Source organism: Rhinatrema bivittatum, chromosome 2 (genome assembly GCF_901001135.1).
Source record: "Rhinatrema bivittatum chromosome 2, aRhiBiv1.1, whole genome shotgun sequence".
In the NCBI taxonomy this organism is placed as follows: Eukaryota; Metazoa; Chordata; class Amphibia; order Gymnophiona; family Rhinatrematidae; genus Rhinatrema; species Rhinatrema bivittatum.
The window spans coordinates 9,432,276-9,454,158 of NC_042616.1; the positions used below are offsets into that span (position 1 = coordinate 9,432,276).

General features: G+C 45.4%; 1 pseudogene; it reads right to left on the reverse strand.

Moving 5' to 3' along the window:
- The window catches only part of LOC115086075, an 89,655-nt pseudogene that overhangs the window by 48,734 nt on the left and 19,038 nt on the right, over positions 1 to 21,883 (reverse strand).

The following is a 21,883-nucleotide window of genomic DNA, read 5'->3' on the forward strand; positions in this document are numbered from 1 at the left end:
GATATTGCAACATCATTGTACGGTCTATGGTAGGCTGCAATGGCACTGAGGTGAACACGAATGGAAGACGTGGCTAATCCCTCTTCATATAGCGTATGTAAATAGTCTATTAATTATTCAGGTGGACAATCCAGTGGTGATATGTGATTGGATGTGCACCAAGTAGAATAACTTTGCCATTTGTAACTGTAATTCTTCCTAGTGGAGGGTTTCCTAGACTCCAATAGTATGAGTTTTGCGTGCTTTGATATGTTTTGTTCCGTTAATAACAGCCGGTCAACCTCCACGCTGTCAAGTGGAGGGATGAGTGCAACGGGTGTAGAAGAGTTCCGAGTTCCTGAAGTAGAAGATCTGGTCGATTCGGAAGTCGGATTGGTGTGTCGCTAGATAAGTGAAGAAGGCAACTGTACCATGGTTGTCGAGGCCAGGCCGGGGCGATAAGAATCATTTGAGCTCTGTCCGTTATGCACTTCTGAATTGTCCTGGTGATCAAAGGTATGGGAGTAAAGGCATATAGAAGACCCGTCGACCACGGAATTAGGAACGCATCCTGCGCCATTCGGATCTTGCTGGGTCTTATGGAACAGAAACTTGGAACTTGTTTGTTGAGTTCCGTTGCAAATAGATCGATTGATGGCGTCCCCCAGCTGTTGAAGACACTGAGTGCTACTTCTGGATTGAGGGACCATTCGTGGGGATGGAGATGCGACTTAACTTGTCTGCTCTTGTATTTGCTATGCCCGGTAGGTAAGTGCTTGTAGATGTATGCAATGTTGGTGTGCATGCTGAAAGATGAGTAACGTTTCCTTGCAAAGGGGCCAAGAACCCGATCCCCCTTGTTTGTTGATGAAGAACATTGCTACTTGATTATCTGTGTATATCATGACTCTGCGGCCCTGCAGAATTTTTTGAAAGGCTTGTAGAGCGTTGCGGATTGCTCGGAGTTCTAGCAAATTGATTTGTAGATTCTGTTCCGCCAAGGTCCAGAGACCCTGTGTCTCATAAACCTCTAGATGTGCTCCCCAACCCTTCCGTGATGCGTCGGTAGTTAGGACTGAATTGTGGATGGGCGGACGGAACAATGCTCCCTTCGTTAGTGTGGACTGAGAGCCACCAAGCGATGTCCTTTTTCATTTCTGTTGTAAGAACGATTGGTTGTTTGAGTGGTTGCATGTGTTGCTTCCATTGTCGCTTCAGTCCCCACTGTAGGCGTCTCATGTGTACCTTGGTATTTGGAACCAGGAAATTGGCCGCTGCCATATGACCCAAAATTACTAGCACTTGTCGTGCGGAGGTTGTCTGTTTTGCCTGCAAGTGCTGTAGTAGTTGTTTCAATTGTATTTGTCTGTCCACTGGGAGATAGGCTCTGGATTGTCTGGTAATCAGATAGGCGCCTATGAATTGTAGTTGTTGTGTTGGTTGCAGGTGAGATTTTTGGAAATTGACCACTAACCCCAACTGCTGTAGACATTGAAGGATCTGGTGGAGCTGATGCCAGAGCAGCTCCCGAGTCGGGGCTACAATTAGCCAATCATCCAGGTAAGGGAAGATTGTCATCCCCTGTTGTCTGAGATGAGCCTCCACCACTACCATGCACTTGGTGAATACTCTGGGTGCAGCTGATAATCCAAAGGGGAGTACCCTGTATTGGTAATGTTGGTGCTTGTTGCGAAAGCATAGGTACCGCCAAGAGGAGGGATGGATTGGAATGTGAGTATACGCATCCTTCAGGTCGATTGAACACATCCAGTCGTTGGGTTGCAGTAGTGGCGGAATCGATTTCAAGGATACCATCTTGAATTTTTCCTTGATCAGGAATTTGTTGAGTTCCCAAAGATCTAAAATGGGTGTAGGTCCCCCGACTTTTTGGGAATCAGGAAATAAGGGGAGTAAAAACCCCTGTTTCGACGATTCTGGGATAGGAGCGCGATGGCCTTCTCCTTACATAAGTTGGAGATCTCGTGTTCGAGGTGTAGTTGATTCCTCGCATTCCGTGTGGTGGACAAATGGGGTAATTTTAGTTTTGTCCGAAATTGAGGACGGTACCCCTGACTCACAATATCCAATACCCACTGGTCGGATGTTATTTGTTCCCAAACCTGAAGGCAAGATTGAATTCTCCCCGGCGGCGGTGAGAGGTGTAATGGTGGCTTTAAATTCAAAAAGACTGTGTCGCCTTAGGTGCAGAAGTTTGCTGTTGACCTTGCTGATGCGGTGTACGCGGTTTCCCTCTACGAGGTACCTGCGACTGTTGTTGGTTAGTTTGCGGACTCTGATAAGTAGGATATGATTGAGGGCGGTAACCTTGATACGACCTATAGGGTCTGTGTCCATACGATGATTTACGAGTATATGGGTAGAATCGCTTAGAGGACTGGTAAGTTGGTTGTGATTGCAAGGACTGCACAGCTATCGCCTCATCTTTTAGTTTACTCAGTTTCCTGTAGCTTTGTGCCAAAAAGGTTCTCCCCTGTGCATGGAAGATTGGCCAGTTTGTCGTGGACGTCTTCCCTTATGGAACTAGAGCGCAGCCACGCTGTCCGACGTGCCGCTATGGCTGTCGCCGATGCCCTGGAAGAGGTCTCCATGCCCTCATATACAGATCGGAGGAGTTGTCTGTTGTTGAGAGCAATCCTTTTGTTGTCTAGATGCACTCGTACATGTATTGCACCATATAGAACTGATGATGCATAATCCTTGTGGTTAGCATTGCATTTTGGTAAATTTTTCGTCCCACTTCATCCAGGTATTTGTAGTCTTTGTTTGGCGGGTAGGTTGCATGAAGCTTAGGTTTCTTAAACCGCTGCATCGCCGATTCCACTACCACCGATTCGTGCGGGAGTGCGTATGGTGTATCTTTCTTGATACGGAATTTAATGTCTGATTTCCTGGAAACCGCTTGTAATGACTGGGGTGTTTCCCAAGACTTTAGAAGCAGTTGATGAAGTAAATCATGTGGAGGAAGTGTGGTGGGTTCCCCGGGAACATCGAAGATTTTTAACAGTCCTAGGGTTTCTGACCTGGGGACCGAGGCTCTCCCCTCCGAGGGACCACGGAAATCACCTCGGGAAACTCAACTGGGGGAGGGACCCGAGGGTATCACCGCAGGAGTGCGGGGCTCGTCTTCAAGTAGAATTTTTCTTCTTTTAAATTTGGTCTAACGCTCTGAGAGCGTGCAGATAGCTCCTAACTGCTTTGGAGACGGAAAATACTGAGGAGCTGCACTTCCTGCAGGGGTATATGTACTAGGGGCTGACGTCAGATTGAAATCTGATCCGTCTCCAACTGCTATCCTAAGAACATAAGAAAATGCCATACTGGGTCAGACCAAGGGTCCATCAAGCCCAGCATCCTGTTTCCAACAGTGGCCAATCCAGGCCATAAGAACCTGGCAAGTACCCAAAAACTAAGTCTATTCCATGTAACCATTGCTAATGGCAGTGGCTATTCTCTAAGTGAACTTAATAGCAGGTAATGGACTTCTCCTCCAAGAACTTATCCAATCCTTTTTTAAACACAGCTATACTAACTGCACTAACCACATTCGCTGGCAACAAATTCCAGAGTTTAATTGTGCGTTGAGTAAAAAAGAACTTTCTCCAATTAGTTTTAAATGTGCCCCATGCTAACTTCATGGAGTGCCCCCTAGTCTTTCTACTATCCGAAAGAGTAAATAACCAATTCACATCTACCCGTTCTAGACCTCTCATGATTTTAAACACCTCTATCATATCCCCCCTCAGTCGTCTCTTCTCCAAGCTGAAAAGTCCTAACCTCTTTAGTCTTTCCTCATAGGGGAGTTGTTCCATTCCCCTTATCATTTTGGTAGCCCTTCTCTGTACCTTCTCCATCGCAATTATATCTTTTTTGAGATGCGGTGACCAGAATTGTACACAGTATTCAAGGTGCGGCCTCACCATGGCGCGATACAGTGGCATTATGACATTTTCCGTTTTATTCACCATTCCTTTTCTAATAATTCCCAACATTCTGTTTGCTTTTTTGACTGCCGCAGCACACTGCACCGACGATTTCAGTGTGTTGTCCACTATGACACCTAGATCTCTTTCTTGGGTTGTAGCACCTAATATGGAACCCAACATTGTGTAATTATAGCACGGGTTATTTTTCCCTATATGCATCACCTTGCACTTATCCACATTAAATTTCATCTGCCATTTGGATGCCCAATTTTCCAGTCTCACAAGGTCTTCCTGCAATTTATCACAATCTGCTTGTGATTTAACTACTCTGAACAATTTTGTGTCATCTGCAAATTTGATTATCTCACTCGTCGTATTTCTTTCCAAATCATTTATAAATATATTGAACAGTAAGGGTCCCAATACAGATCCCTGAGGCACTCCACTGTCCACTCCCTTCCACTGAGAAAATTGCCCATTTAATCCTACTCTCTGTTTCCTGTCTTTTAGCCAGTTTGCAATCCACGAAAGGACATCGCCACCTATCCCATGACTTTTTACTTTTCCTAGAAGCCTCTCATGAGGAACTTTGTCAAACGCCTTCTGAAAATCCAAGTATACTATATCTACCGGTTCACCCTTATCCACATGTTTATTATCTCCTTCAAAAAAGTGAAGCAGATTTGTGAGGCAAGACTTGCCCTGGGTAAAGCCATGCTGACTCTGTTCCATTAAACCATGTCTTTCTATATGTTCTGTGATTTTGATGTTTAGAACACTTTCCACTATTTTTCCTGGCACTGAAGTCAGGCTAACCGGTCTGTAGTTTCCCGGATCGCCCCTTGAGCCCTTTTTAAATATTGGGGTTACATTTGCTATCCTCCAGTCTTCAGGTACAATGGATGATTTTAATGATAAGTTGCAAATTTTTACTAATAGGTCTGAAATTTCATTTTTTAGTTCCTTCAGAACTCTGGGGTGTATACCATCCGGTCCAGGTGATTTACTACTCTTCAGTTTGTCAGGCCTACCACATCTTCTAGGTTCACCGTGATTTGATTCAGTCCATCTGAATCATTACCCATGAAAACCTTCTCCATTATGGGTACCTCCCCAACATCCTCTTCAGTAAACACCGAAGCAAAGAAATAATTTAATCTTTCCGCGATGGCCTTATCTTCTCTAAGTGCCCCTTTAACCCCTCGATCATCTAACGGTCCAACTGACTCCCTCACAGGCTTTCTGCTTCGGATATATTTAAAAAAGTTTTTACTGTGAGTTTTTGCCTCTACAGCCAGCTTCTTTTCAAATTCTCTCTTAGCCTGTCTTATCAATGTCCTACATTTAACTTGCCAATGTTTATGCTTTATCCTATTTTCTTCTGTTGGATTCTTCTTCCAATTTTTGAATGAAGACCTTTTGGCTAAAATAGCTTCTTTCACCTCCCCTTTTAACCATGCCGGTAATCGTTTTGCCTTCTTTCCACCTTTCTTAATGTGTGGAATACATCTGGACTGTGCTTCTAGGATGGTATTTTTTAACAATGACCACGCCTCTTAGACATTTTTTACTTTTGTAGCTGCTTTCAGTTTTTTTCTAACAATTTTTCTCATTTTATCAAAGTTTCCCTTTTGAAAGTTTAGCACGAGAGCCTTGGATTTGCACACTGTTCCTTTTCCAGTCATTAAATCAAATTTGATCATATTATGATCACTATTGCCAAGCAGCCCCACCACCGTTACCTCTCTCACCAAGTCCTGTGCTCCACTGAGAATTGGATCTAAAATTGCTCCCTCTCTCGTCGGTTCCTGAACCAATTGCTCCATAAAGCTATCATTTATTCCATCCAGGAACGTTATCTCTCTTGCGTGACCCGATGATACATTTACCCAGTCTATATTGGGGTAATTGAAGTCTCCCATTATTACTGCACTACCAATTTGGTTAGCTTCCCTAATTTCTCTTAGCATTTCACTGTCCATCTCACCATCTTGACCAGGTGGACGGTAGTATACCCCTATCACTATAGTCTTCCCTGACACACAAGGGAATTCTACCCATAAAGATTCAATTTTGTATTTAGTCTCATGCAGGATGTTTATCCTGTTGGACTCTATGCCATCCCGGACATAAAGCACCACACCTCCTCCCGAGTGCACCTCTCTGTCATTGCGATATAATTTGTACCCCGGTATAGCACTGTCCCATTGGTTATCCTCCTTCCACCATGTCTCTGAGATTATGCCAATTAAAATTAAGTCTATGTCATCATTCACTGCTATACATTCTAATTCTCCCATCTTACTTCTTAGACTTCTGGCATTAGCATACAAACATTTCAAAGTTTGTTTTTTGTTTGTATTTTCATTCTGCTTTTTAATTGATAGGGATAAGTTAGAATTTTTTAGCTCAGGTGAGTTTTTAGTTACAGGCATTTGGACTACTTTTCTAATTATTGGAACCTCACTGTCGGGATGCCCTAATTCTAATGCATCATTAGTATCCTTTAAACATACCTCTCTCCGAACCATGCGCTGCTGAGCGACTGTCGGCTTTCCCCTTTGTTCTAGTTTAAAAGCTGCTCTATCTCCTTTTTAAAGGTTAGCGCCAGCAGTCTGGTTCCACCCTGGTTAAGGTGGAGCCCATCCCTTCGGAAGAGACTCCCCCTTCCCCAAAAGGTTCCCCAGTTCCTAACAAAACTGAATCCCTCTTCCTTGCACCATCGTCTCATCCACGCATTGAGACTCCGGAGCTCTGCCTGCCTCTGGTGACCTGCGCGTGGAACAGGGAGCATTTCAGAGAATGCTACCCTGGAGGTTCTGGATCTAATCTTTCTACCTAAGAGCCTAAATTTGGCTTCCAGAACCTCCCTCCCACATTTTCCTATGTCGTTGGTGCCCACGTGTACCACGACAGCCGGTTCCTCCCCAGCACTGTCTAAAATCCTATCTAGGTGACGCGTGAGGTCCGCCACCTTCGCACCAGGTAGGCAAGTTACCAGGCGATCCTCACGCCCACCCGCCACCCAGCTATCTACATTCCTAATAATCGAATCACCAACTATGACGGCCGACCTAACCCTTCCCTCCTGGGCAGTAGGACCTGGGGAAATATCCTCAGTGCAAAAGGACAATGCATCACCTAGAGAGCAGGTCCTTGCTACAGGATCCTTTCCTGCTGCACCTGGTTGATGCTCTCCCATCATGAGACCTTCTTCCTCCAAGGCAGCACCAGGAGTACACTATACCCATTGGTCCCGAGTCCATCTGCTACACGCTAGGAAAATGCTGTTAATGTTGCATGATCCTTTGTACAAGTTATGTTGTCGTTTTGGGGGGGAGGGGGTGTGTAGGGGGCCTAGAGGGGGGCCTTTTTTTTTCACTACTGCTTCCAGGAATGGGGGTGGGAGGAATGGCTCTGAGCCTCTTGGGGCAGGCGTTCGTGTTGTGGGTTATGTGTGTCTGCGAGTTGGTATGGCTGTGTTGTGTGGTGCGAATGGTGTGTTTGGGTTGAGAAGCTCAGTCTGCTGGCTCTGGGGTGGGAATCCTGGGAGACATCCCTTTCATCTGGGTGATAAGGCAGTTTTTTGGGGCCACTGACCTATATTTTTGGAGGTTATTTCCTCATGATCCTGGGGGCTTAGGCTGGGGAGCCCTGGGATCTCTTTTTGTTGCCATGGTGGCTCTGTCGCATCCTGTTGGGACTATTTTTTTAAGTACTTTCGGCTATGGCTACAGTAAAATGTACATCTCTTAATGTAGATGGCATACACCCCCCTATCAAACGGAAAAAAACTCCTTATGGCTTTTAAACGTCTGGGGTCGCAGGTTGTGTTGCTTCAAGAGCCTCACTTGTCAGCGAGTGAACATTTCCCGTATACAATATAAGACTCTCTCTCTCATCCACAAGGCTCTTTACAATCCTGAAATGAACTGGTTTACTAACATCTACCAGAGCCCGTGCAATATCGATAGCCGGGCCGACCCTTTGGAACACAATGCCAGTTGAACTACGGCAAGAGGAATGCATCAAATCGTTCAAGCGGAAGCTCAAGACCTGGCTCATCACCAAGGCATACACCTAATTTCTCCCTCCTCTCTACTGCCCACCCTTCCTCTCCTCTGCCCCCCTCTTCTGGTCCTCCTTCCCCTTACTTCGCCCTTCTCCTACCTTTTTCTCACCCCTTCCCTCTGCTCATCACTCCCCCCTCTCCTCAATTTTTTAAGTACTTTTGGCTATGGCTACAGTAAAATGCACATCTCTTAATGTAGATGGCATACACCCCCCTATCAAACGGAAAAAAACTCCTTATGGCTTTTAAACGTCTGGGGTCGCAGGTTGTGTTGCTTCAAGAGCCTCACTTGTCAGCGAGTGAACATGTCAAATTACAAAGAGAGTGGGTGGGGAAGTGTTTTTTCTCCTCGTATTCGTCCAGAAAAAGAGGGGTCGCTATACTCGTTCATAAACAACTGCCTTTTCAATCTGAACGGGTGTGGCACGACCCCGAGGGTCGTTATGTCATAGTCCAGGGATTGTGTAATCAGCAAAGAGTGGCTTTGTGTAATTTACATGCGCCTAATGTCTATCAACATGAGTTTCTCACTCGTCTAGTGGGGATCCTGGGTGAACTTTCTGATTGTGCACTTTTGGTGGGAGGGGATTTCAATATGGTAGCTATTAATAAAGTTTACTTAGGGAATAGCCATTGCTATTAATTGCATCCGTAGCATGGGATCTTCTTAGTGTTTGGGTAATTGCCAGGTTCTTGTGGCCTGGTTTTTGGCCTCTGTTGGGGACGGGATGCTGGGCTTGATGGACCCTTGCTCTGACCCAGCATGGCAATTTCTTATGTTCTTAACAAATTGGAAGACTGCAAACCTCCTAAATCTGTAGAACCCAATGACATCCCTAAAGGCCCTAATTTTCTATGCCATGGACATTTGGAGGGCGTTGCATCCTGGAGAGCAGGATTATACTTTTTTTTCACATCCTCACGGGTCCTATTCCCGTTTGGATTATTTTCTGATTTCGGAATTCCTGTTCCCCAGGGCGACAACTGCTCCCATAGGCACCTTTGCCTTATCAGATCATGCGCCAATCTCTGTTACCGTAACATTGGGACGTACTCCTAAGCCCCCTTTTTCCTGGCGCATGTCCCCCAGGCTGTTCTTGGATAAGGAGTTTTCTCGCTACCTTGTAACCCATTGGGAAGAATATATGCTTCTAAATAATACTTCTGATATCACACCACGGGTTCTATGGGAAGCAGGCAACGCAGTAATGTGGGGACACATTACAGCCTATGCTGCTACCCAGAATAGGAAGCGTAATGCTGAGATTCTTAAACTAACTGAAGAATTGAAACAGGCACAGCTCCAGCATATTAGTGCTACGTCAGAATCTAGCAAGTTTTGTGTCCTAGGCACAGTATCCCATGTATAGTTACTGTTACCATCCATTCTCAGACATGTCAGGAAGCAGAAACTGAGAGCAGGGGAGCTGCTGCTGTGCAAGGCAGGAGAAGCAGGAAGAAGAGCCTGAGGGGCTGCACGGAATGGATTGAGCGGGTGGGGGGATGGGAACAGTCCGGGCTGGAACCCCTGCCCCCCTCCTGCCAGTCTCCTACCTGCTGAGCAGAAAGCCCTGCAGCCATTCTCCTGCCCCTTCTCCAGAGCAGGATTTCCAGCCCTGGCTCCCTCCCTGCACGGTCCCTGGGGTGGGGGATGGGAGCAGTCCCAGGCTGCATCCCCTGCCCCCCTCCTGCCAGTCTCATACCTGCTGAGCAGAAAGCCCTGCAGCCATTCTCCTGCCCCTTCTCCAGAGCAGGATTTCCAGCCCCGGCTCCCTCCCTGCACCGTCCCTGGTGTGGGGGATGGGATCAGTCCCAGGCTGCATCCCCTGCCCCCCTCCTGCCAGTCTCCTACCTGCTGAGCAGAAAGCCCTGCAGCCATTCTCCTGCCCCTTCTCCAGAGCAGGATCTCCAGCCCCGGCTCCCTCCCCGCACGGTCCCTGGGGTGGGGGATGGGATCAGTCCCAGGCTGCATCCCCTGCCCCCCTCCTGCCAGTCTCCTACCTGCTGAGCAGAAAGCCCTGCAGCCATTCTCCTGCCCCTTCTCCAGAGCAGGATTTCCAGCCCCGGCTCCCTCCCTGCACGGTCCCTGGGGTGGGGACACTTTGGACTGCGCTGGGTGAAGCCGCTCAGGTTCTCTCCGGTTTCAGTCTCAGCACTGCCGGGCGCAGCTAATCCCACCCGCTTCCGACAGGAAGTGACATCGCCAAAGAGGGAAGAGGACGTGAGAGCTGCAGTTTGGTCGACAAAGAACTAGGAGGCTGGGAATTGTGGGAAGTGTAGTCCCGAGGACTGGGAGATTTGGGCTTTGCTCTCTCAAGGCCTCCGTTTCTAATGGATGAAGAGGGAGCGGATTCTCCTCCTCCTGCTCCTTCCCCCCCACCAGGAGGATCCCAACCAATCACTGCCAGAGGGGCGGGACCTTCTCTTCCGCTCTAACAATCAGGGCCAGAGGGGCGGGTGCTTTTTTTATCTTCACCCTCAGGAGGATTCTGACCAATGAGAGCTAGAGGGGCGGATCCTTACCTCTGCTCACCCTGACGAAGATTGTGACCAATCAGTGGCAGAGGGCGGGGTCTGGGTGCTGAGCGCCCGCCCCCTGCCCGGTGAGAGCGCAGATTCAGACTCCGATAACTTTATTGGCAGCACAATCCTGCATCTGTTGCCATAGTAACGCAGAGAAGGATTGAAATAAAAAGGAGAAGCCCGGGAAAGAATTAGAAAATCCGCCCGCAGGGAGCGAGGGGCCGCGCCGATGCCGGGAGCTCCCTCCCTCCGTCCCCGGGAAAGAATTAGGAAATCTGCCCCCGGGGAGCGAGGCGCCGATGCCGGGAGCTCCCTCCCTCCGTCCCCGGGAAAGAATTAGAAAATCTGCCCCCGGGGAGCGAGGGGCCGCGCCGATGCCGGGAGCTCCCTCCCTCCGTCCCCGGGAAAGAATTAGAAAATCTGCCCGCAGGGAGCGAGGGGCCGCGCCGATGCCGGGAGCTCCCTCCCTCCGTCCCCGGGAAAGAATTAGAAAATCTGCCCCCGGGGAGCGAGGGGCCGCGCTGATGCCGGGAGCTCCCTCCCTCCGTCCCCGGGAAAGAATTAGAAAATCTGCCCGCGGGGAGCGAGGGGCCGCGCCGATGCCGGGAGCTCCCTCCCTCCGTCCCCGGGAAAGAATTAGAAAATCTGCCCCCGGGGAGGGAGGGGCCGCGCCGATGCCGGGAGCTCCCTCCCTCCGTCCCCGGGAAAGAATTAGAAAATCTGCCCGCAGGGAGTGAGGGGCCGCGCTGATGCTGGGAGCTCCCTCTCTCTGTCCCTCAGGATGCACTGAGCCCTGCATTAAGCCTGAAACTCGGTGCCAGTGTGGGAGGTAAAATCAACCTCCCAATGCTCTGCTAATGCATAGAGAACTACACAGATCTCTATCAATCAGCTGAGTCAGAGAAGTACTTGTGTTTAAAACAACTTTTGTTATTTCTAATTCTAGCATTAGGGTTTTTATATGTGATTCCCTGGCCTCTCACCACAGCTGAAGGGTGTGGAAGGATTATTCAGGTGCAAGGCGGTGCCTTTAACAATCCTTCACCTGTAACGATTTCTAGTCAACGTAGACTTCCCTGTCATAGGCTGTGCTTTGGAGATGAAGTTCCTGTTTCATTGCACTGTATGCTTTTAAAAACGCTTTCAGTTCACTGGCTTTTCACTATTTACTATCTTCCTGTTTGATATGGGTTTTTTACTGTTCTGGATCAGGTAAACATCCGTGCTTTTTCCTATTCATGCAGCTAAACTTTCTCTCCAATCAGTCCTCAGGACAAAGATTCTTTAAGTTTGAAATTATTTATTGTACAGGTAAATTCTACTTACAATTGTTGCATTTCAAACATGAGCTCCTAGGCAAAGATCTTTGGTAACTGGAGACAGGGAAGCAGGAGGGAGAAGGAGGTCTATTGTGTTGCAGGAGTTAGTTTATGGTAGAGGTAGGAAGCTTGAGGGATATGAGCCTGATTTAGTCTTCAGACGAAGGCAGTAAGAGAAGGTAAAAAAAAAACCCTGATCATTTTCAGGGAGTATTACAGAGCGCTGCTGGCTCAGAAGCATGCAAGGGGTGAACCAAACTCTTGTCGAGAGCTGCTAAAGGAAACGCTTCCACAAGCTGGGGGCAGGGGGCAAGGTCCAATGGCAGCGAACCTAAGAACCATGTGACACAGGGGGAGCATGAAGGGCAGTCCCTTGAGCCTATGAGGCACCTAGGAAGACTCAAGTTAGACTGAGGGAGATTCAAGCTCTTCCGATAGTGAGAGAAAGTGGAGGGGGGAGGGAGCTTCTCTTAAGAGCAAAGGCTCACAGACCTTTATCATGGGTTAGAAAAGGTGTTTCCGTATTATGAGTCCTCAGAAGGGAGGACTGCACTAAACACAGTTAAACTACAATATGTACAGATACAAACATGTACCCACTGCTGGGGACAGAACAGGAAGCATTAATCTGCAAAATGTGAAATGCTCCAGGTATAAATGGCTTTCGTGGGGGGGAGGGGGCTTGTAAGACGGTTATTGGCAGATAATATTTTACTGCCACTCTCCAAGGCAAATGATTCTTTACCAGAGGTATTACAAGTTTTTTCTGAATATAAGAAAATTAGTTCTTACCTGATAATTTTCGTTCCTGTAGTACCACGGATCAGTCCAAACCCTGGGGTTATGCACTCCCACCAGCAGATGGAGGCAGAGATAAACTTTAAAGGCACCCTTAGTTAACCCGGTGTGCCTCCTGCATCCCTTCAGTATATCGAATATCGAAGCAGAAAAGGACTAGCAATGAATCAAGCAAGAACAGAACTGTAAACTTGAACGCATAAACATGAAAAGTGTAGCTTTCTTTTCCGACTATGCGGCAAAACTACAAATGAAACCTGCGCGTGCAGACTGTATAGATCACCCTGTTACCCATTCCCAGTCTTTGGGCGGGCGTTTGGACTGATCCGAGGTACTGCAGGAACGAAAATTATCAGGTAAGAACTGATTTTCTTTTCCCTGTACGTATCCGGATCAGTCCAAATGGTTGCGTTCGTGCCTGTTCTCGCCCTCGCTCCACCCTCTCTACCTTGGTGGCGACTCCCTTCGGGTCTGACGGACAGATGCTGCCGCGGCTTCTCCCTGGACTCCCCGCGCTGGCCTGACGCTGCGGATCCGCCATGTTCCTGATGACGTAAGGGCGCGCGCTCCAGAGTTTTACCGGCAAGGGCGCGAACCTCGGAGGCGTCCCCCCGTAGTGACGTCATCTGCTTCCAACTTAAAAGGTCTTTGCTTGCAACTACGGATCGAGTTAGCAAGGAGGGAATTTTCTCTCTGCTGCTCTGCCTCCACAACCTTACCTAGGGGTACCCACTCCTCGGGGGCCCCGCTCTCTCTTCTTGATTTAGATTGCTAAACTTTATTATTTCTGCATCAGAACTAAGAAAGCCTTAATATACATCCAATGTACATTTTATTTAACAACATTTTTTAGAGCAGCATAGGTTCTGACGCAGAAATAGCCCTTGAGAAAGGACTCCGACTGTCCGAAACACGGCCCCGTGTCGGGCATTGGCACTGACGACTAGCGGAATGGGCGAAGAGCATTTGCTTATAAGATAAGTCCTAAGATACATGTCGATAATTGGATAAATTTTAATGGTTATGGCACACATAATGGAATGAACTTTTGATAATATGACAGAGCAAGCAATATAAAAAAAAGTAAAAAAAGTAACGATACATCGGCCTATGATTAAAAATAAGGCAGAGCAATAAAGAGACCCTTTGTTGTACAATGAAGCCTATTATGATGGCCAAATATTGCGTCTTTTAAAACTAGATGAGTGTGGGATTGTTGTTGGTATAGAATATTAACGTGTACAATTTCAGCAATCCCCAACCAAATTAAAAAAGAGACGAATTAGACGTATTGATACATAAGAGTGTCTTGTTGGTAAAAATGTGGTCAAATGTGTACAGTTATTCGGAGCAGCAGGTCACATTGGCTTTACAAGGGAATTTATTATTAGATGATAAGGATCTACCATCGGAATCAAAAACCTGGGAACAACTTTTGGCCACACATAAGAGATTAATAAGATCAGAATTGCATTCGGCCACCCTGCTTCAATATGTTAATGCAGAAATGATCCCACGTGGGTTACGGGTAAATTTGGAACCCTCAACATAAGCAGAGAACACAGAGTTTGTGACAAGATGGATACAGATTTTAAATAAATGTTCTTTGGATATCATACTGCTATTAATTGAAACCACTAACAAATTAGCAGATACAGTACGGGTTGAATGTGAGGAAATGAAACAAACATTGCAAAGGTCGGAAGCCCTAGCTGTGTATGAACAAAAATTACACAAATTTTTTTTTTTTTTGTTGTAAACATTTTTATTGGATAATGTATAATTTACAGGCTATGTAGTGTATCATACAGCAGCGTCTACAAAAGACCACACCATCATCCAATATTTTGCCCTCGTAATCCCCAATTTACGGAACCCCCCCCCCCACCCCCCCGCCCCTAACAGTATAAACCACTTCACAATAATATTAACAAATAGCATACAGATATAGGAGTATTAGGCTACAACAGAACAGGAACAATACAGTCATCCACAGAGGACTTATCCGTTGCCTGGCCGTGGATCATAGAATCAAACAAACTGTTTGCGCCCCATGAGCTAGAACCCCCTGTGAAGCACCTGTAAGCAGAAAAGAAAAGAGAAAACCAGAAAGGGGCATATTCAATTAACCGACACAAAAGAAATATATTGACTTTGTCAAAATTACACAAATTTAATCAATCAGTAGAGAAATTTCAGTTGGATTTAAAGCATTATTTATTTATTTATTTATTTATTTATTTATTTAAAGGATTTATATACCGGAAGTTCCTATATAATATACATATCACCCCGGTTTACAAGGAACAAGAACTATCGCTTCATTTAGCGGTTTAAATTGAACAGATTAATCAAATTAACAAATTAGTATATATTGCTAAACAGTTAATAAATAACATGCGAGTTAATATATATGTATATATGATTATATAATAAATAAATAACATGATTATATGATTAAGTACAATTCAATAATGATCTCTTCGGGAAGTTATATGCTAGGGGCTGGGGAAAGAAAGAATAATTTGAAAATGTCTTTCTTCTTGCTCTTAGCTCTAAGGGAATGCTTGTTTGAACAACCAAGTCTTAAGTTTCTTTTTAAATGTAGCGTGGCAAGATTCAAGGCGAAGGTCTGGAGGTAGCGAGTTCCAGAGTGAAGGGCCCGCTGTGGATAGTGCGCGTTTCCTCAGAGAGGATTTCGCCGGTTGGGTGATTAGTCTGTTCTGGTACGCACTTCTAGTCGGTTTCACGGATGTGTGTAGCTGAATTTGAAACGTTAAGTTGAGAGGAGCGATGTTATATAAGGCCTTGTGTATCATCATTATGGACTTGAATTGGATCCTGTATTTAATCGGAAGCCAGTGGAGATGATGAAGGATTGGGGTGATATGATCTCTTTTTTTGGCATTTGAGAGAATTCTTGCCGAGGCATTCAGGACCATCTGAAGTGGTTTGGTAGTGCATGCTGGTAGGCCTAGGAGGAGAGAGTTACAGTAGTCCAGTTTCGGGAGTATGATGGCTTGTAGCACCATGCGGAAGTCTCTGTACAGAAGGAGTGGCTTTAGTTTCTTTAAGGTTTGTAGTTTAAAGAAACATTCTTTTGTTGTGTTATTAACGAATTTGTTGAGGCTGAATCCGTTGTCTATGATGACCCCCAGGTCTTTTACTTGTTGCGAGGTGGAGTGCACGGAGGTATCTGGACGTTGGCTAGCGATAGGAGGTGTGGGTGGGACATTGTTTTCCGGTGCTATAATGAGGATTTCGGTTTTGTTTGTGTTTAAGACCAGGTTGAGGCTGGTGAGTAGGTTGTTGATAGCTGAAAGGCATTTATTCCAGTATGACATGGTTTTGTGTAGTGACTCTTCTATAGGGATGAGAATTTGTATGTCATCCGCATATAGGAAGCGTATTAGCTTGAGGTTGGTGAGTAAGTGACAGAGCGGGAGAAGATATATATTGAAAAGAGTCGGAGAGAGGGATGATCCTTGCGGTACCCCCCTCTTGGATTCGATGGCGTGAGACTCTTTGTTATTTATCTTGACCTTGTATGATCTGTTCTCTAAAAACGATTTGAACCAGTTGAAGGCTGCTCCTGTGATGCCAATGTCCGTTAGGCGTTGCAGGAGGCACGGGTGGTTTACGGTATCAAACGCTGATGAGAGATCCAGAAGAGCGAGGAGGCAAGGTTGGCCTTTTTCCAGATTAAAGATAATAGTGTCTATAGTGAGGCTAATAGCGATTCGGTATTCCTAGTCTTACGAAAACCAAATTGGTTTGAGGTGAGGATGTTGTTTTCGTCAAGGAATTCTGTGAGTTGTTTGTTAACAACTTTCTCCATAATTTTGGCTATCATAGGAAGGTTTGCTATGGGTCTGAAGTTAGCTGGGTCTGAGGTGGGAAGGTTGGGTTTTTTGAGGAGCGGTTTGCGCATGGCTAACTTGAGTTGGTTAGGGACTTGGCCTTGGGTGAGAGAGCAGTTAATGATGTCTGCAACAGGTTTGGCTATGATGTTAGTGATCAGACTCAGTATGTTTGAAGGAATATGGTCTGATGGATGAGAGGATGGTTTTATCTTCTTGAGGATATTCTCTATTTCTAATGTGGATGTGGGCTCGAAGGTGTCGAGCACTGCTGGGGTTGTGTTGGGTTGTTGAGCAGTTGAGTGCGATGGTTGTTGGGTGGTTGAAAGTGATGATTGTTGGACGGTTGAAAGCGATGATTGTTGGATTGTTGAGTGCGATGATTGTTGATCTGTTGAGTGCGATGATTGTTGAACGGTTGAGTGTGATGATTGGGAGCTGTGGATGATTACGTGGTTTGGATGTGTAGCTGATCTCTTGAGGGGGGCTAGGAGTGAGGTGATTTTATTGTCAAAGAAGTCTGCTAGTTCGGTCGCTTTGTTGAGAGCTTGATCGTCTGGAATGGTAGGCGCCGTGGGTTTAGTGAGGGTTGAAACATAGGAGAAAAGAGCTCTTGAATCAAAAATGAGGTGGTGGATTTTTTTGGAGAAGAATTCTTTCTTGGTTTTGTTGATGTCGTTTCTGTATGAGTTGAGGCACAATTTGTAGATGAGGAGGGTGGTTGAAGATGGGTTTTTTCGCCAATTTTGTTCCTTGCATCTCAATTCATGTTTACGTTTTTTCAACTCCGGAGTGAACCAAGGTTTCCTGTTGTCTTTGTTTGGATTGATATATTTAGTCGTCATGGGGCACATTTGATCTGCAACCTTTTTAGTGATGTTGGTCCATGATGAAGTTGCTGAGTTGGCGTCGGATAGATCCAGGTGCACTAGTTCCTTGGCCAGGTGTTCGCTGAGTTGGTCTCCTGAGCACTGTTTCCTGACGGATATAGTTATTGATTGTGTGGATTGCGGAGGAAGCTCTTTTATTTTTAGCACCGATGATATGATTCGGTGGTCTGTCCACGGTACCGGAAGGCAAGTTGGGATAGTGTGGGTTGAGATTCCCTCGTTTATGAAGATAAGGTCTAACGTATGACCTGCTTTGTGGGTTGGTTCTGTCACAATTTGTCTGAAACCCATATTGCTGAGAGCGGAGAGAAGAGTTTTACAGTTGGTAGAATGGGGTTGGACATCTACCTGAAGGTTAAAATCTCCGATGAGGATGGCCGGTTTTCTGGAGTTCAGGTGTTTTGCTGTTAGTTCTATGATTGTGGATGGGTCTGCTTCCAGTATTCCGGGAGGGGCATAAATTAATCCGATGGTCAGATGTTTCGAGTTGAATAGCGCAAATTCGATATTTGCTAGGTTATTAGAAGCCTGCAATGCCAGACCTAGCGTTTTTTTGGCTGCGAGAAGTCCACCTCCTCTTTTTTTGGGTCTGGGTATAGAGAGAAGATCGTATGCCTGGATGGGAAGCTGATTTATTAGAGCAGTGTCGGTGGGTTTTAACCAGGTTTCTGTGATAGCACAGATGTCAGGTTTTGCATCGGATAGGAAGTCATTGAGAATATGACTTTTCTTGGAGATGGATTGTGCGTTAACAAGAGTGAGAGAGAAGAGAGCCAGTCCAAGAAATTGGGTGACGGGTGTCAGCAGGATGGGCCTAAGCCTCTGTTGACGGTTGAGATGGGGGGGAGTGGGGGGCTTAGGTGCTCTCCACTTGTAGTTGTGGATGATGGGAATTGTGAGTGGGTACATGTTAGAGGATAGAGATGGCTGAAGTCAGATGAAAATAGGAATCGTTGGGGTTTCTTGTTAGGTGCAGGTGGTGACCTGTTTGGTGATATCCTAATTGAGGTGAGGCGTTTAGTGTTTAGTTTCCCCTGGGAAAACTAGTCAAGTGTGTGTGCCCTCAGCGTGAGGAAGTATGTTGAAGTGCCTGTTGGTAACTGTTAGAGAATAGAAATCAAGGCACTTATTTATATTAGCAGAGGGAGGCTGTGCTTGCTTACCCTGCAGGCCTTTCCGGAACAGATTTTTCTAGTTAAGGGCGAGTGCAGAAGAATGCTGGGCGAATGCAGTCAGAAGAAAGCTGGGCGAATGCGATCGATTGAGTGATGCGAGCTGTGCTCGCGATGTCTCAAGTCGGTTTGAGTCTGGGACGCTCCAAGGGGCGCGCTAAGGGGCAGGCCCCTTAGGTCGCGCTCCTTCGGGCGCGCGACGCCTGGCGTGCGACGCCGGATGAGTGCGTTGAAATTTAAAGTTCTTTTTTGGCGCCCTCTGATAGGCCTAGTGCCTCCGGGGGGCGCGGCTGACTCACCGCGTGTGTCCTGCGGTTCCCTGCGCTTCCGTCTTGTCTTTGGGGTTTTGGGTTTTTTTTTTCCTTTTGTTTATTGGTTGTTTCTGGTTGCCTCCTCTGCACGGCTCGCGGGATCATGAGGGGGCTCTAGCCCCGATTGGGCTTCGGGAGCCCCGGCAGAGGAGGAGGAGGAGGCGGTGAGCGGTGGCCGATGCAATATAAAATCACTAAATATAAACATGACGAAAAGGATTACAGGTCGGGACAAATTTATCCGTGGCAAAGATGTGGGATTAATCCATCAAAAAAAGTTGCATTTGCTGGTTCGTCGGAAGATTCCTCCTCAACGGGATCAGATGAAGAAATAACATCTAATAATTCCACTAAAATGAATATTAATTCAACTAGAGGCAATTATAGATCTTCTTATCGAACCGGAGGACGACGGTTTTTTCGCCAATCATGACAGTTTGTTCCACTAGACATAGAACAGTGTCCATGGACCCGCTCGCAGTCACGAAATCCAACGTAGTCAATCTATCTCAACTACAGTTATCTTCGGTACAAGATTATGTTTTGAACAAAGGACTGTCCTTTGTTCCGTATCATTTTTACAGTGCCTTTACATGCAGGAAGTTTCTTTATAGATTTTTTTCAAAAATTACAAGGGGCTCTATTTTTTGCATAGAAACTTCAATTGTATGTCCAAAATCATATTTGATACCGCCGGGTCCTATTGATTCTTCTATTAAGACCTTTATGGAGTTAGTATTATGGGATTTAGGAGAATTAGAAAAAATCCATCCATATCCACATTATAATCTAACTCGTGAAGAATTTCAGGTGTTACAAGGATTGAAAAATAATGATACAATAGTTATAAAAAAAAGTGGACAAAGGCGGCTCTATTGTTATTCTTGATAAAGTATGTTGAGATGGTACTGACACATTTGCAAGACATCAACAATTACGAAATTCTCAATGAAGATCCTACATCTAGATTGAAGGCACAAATTGATGAAATCATAGAAGACAGTATCATTTCAGGGTTTCTGACATCACGAGAGGTGAGATTTCTACGAGTACAATATCCAATAGCTCCGACCATATATATGGTTCCAAAGTTACATAAAAATTCCCAAGATCCTCCAGGCCGTCCTATAGTGACCACTATAGGTTTTCTGTTGGAACCTTTATCTTCATTTATTGATGTAGTGATTCATCCTTTTGTGACAAAAGCACGATCATATTATAAAGACACCAATCATATGTTAAACATAGTACAGGAAATTTCTCACATTGGTTCAGTATTTTTGGTTACGCTTGACATACAAGCACTTTATATAAACATTCCACAGCAAGCAACCTTGGAAATTCTCACACAAGTTTTAGAACAACGTATTAGACCACAGCAGATTCCAACAGAATTTTTAATATCAATGGCGAAACTTGCACTATGTGAGAATTTCTTTGTTTTTCAAGAAACGTGGTACAAACAGATTCGAGGCACGGCAATGGGGGCCACAATGGCCCCCTCCCTGGCCAATTTGTATGTTACAAATTTTGAAGAAACCAAATTATATACAGCATCCCAGTTTGCAAAAGTGAGTTATTGGATTAGATACATTGATGATGTCTTTTTTCTATGGCATGATGATGAGTTAAGTCTATTAGGGTTCCATCAATGGTTGAATTCCTTAGACAGCAATTTACAGTTTACAATGAGTTATCACTATTACACCATCAATTTTTTAGACTTACAAATTATGAAGATAAATGGGCAATTAGTTACAACATTGTATAGAAAACCCTGTGAAGTGAATGCTCTTCTACATTATGGTAGCTATCACCCCTACCACTTAAGAAAAAATTTGCCAGTGGGACAATTCCTACGGCTACGACATATTTGTTATTCCAAACAGGAATTTGAGATAAAAGCTGACGAATTACAACGACGATTATTAGTTCAGGGTTACCCTTATAGGTATATTAAAAAAGCTTATAAGAGAGCTTGGAATGCAGAGAGACAGTGGCTGCTATTGGACAACACTAAGGAGCAAGATGATACTCGTATGGGGTGTACATTACCATATTCAGACAAAGCAGCTGCAGTGGCATCATTAATACAACAACATTGGCCAATATTGAAAACACATGATGCATTTCGGGAGTCTCCCATGATAACTTATTGTCGAGGTAAAAATATCGGTGACATAGTGACACATTCCTTTTTAAGATCTGTAGCAAATGTAATTAATACATCGTCACCAGGACATTGGCCATGTCAACATTGCTCAATTTGCAGTCAGGCCATTGCAGGTACCCAATGGACAGATATACAAGGACATACATATATTTCACGAGATTATACAGTTTGTCAGTCTGCACGAGTGATTTATCTAATAGTGTGCCCCTGTCAACTATAATATATAGGGCGCACTAAACGTCCTATTCGAACAAGACTTACGGAACATCGAAGTTGGATCACAACGGGGAAAGTATTAGCGCCAATGGTAGCACACTGTATGGAGAAACAACATACGTTTCAACAATTACAATGGAGGGTTATGGAACAAGGTCCCATCAATCCTAGAGGTGGTGATCCAAATGTTATACTAAATAAGCGAGAGATGCAGTGGATCTTCTGTTTAAATACAGTAGCTCCAGCAGGGTTGAATGCAGCAATTTGTGGAATTCCTTAGGGTAATAGATTGGTGGTGTCATTGCCCTTTTTTGGACTAAAGTACAAGTCAGATGACCAATGACATAGGGAACAGAGTACCGGGTAAGACCGGAAGTAAAATTTTGAAAAACCGCTGAGAGACTCCATGATGATAGAGGTTGCCGGCTCAGTAAGTTCGACCCATGCTGCTCTAAAAAATGTTGTTAAATAAAATGTACATTGGACGTATATTAAGGCTTTATTATTTCTGACGCAGAAATAGCCCTTGAGAAAGGACTCCGACTGTCCGAAACACGGCCCCGTGTCGGGCATTGGCACTGACGACTAGCGGAATGGGCGAAGAGCATTTGCTTATAAGAAAAGTC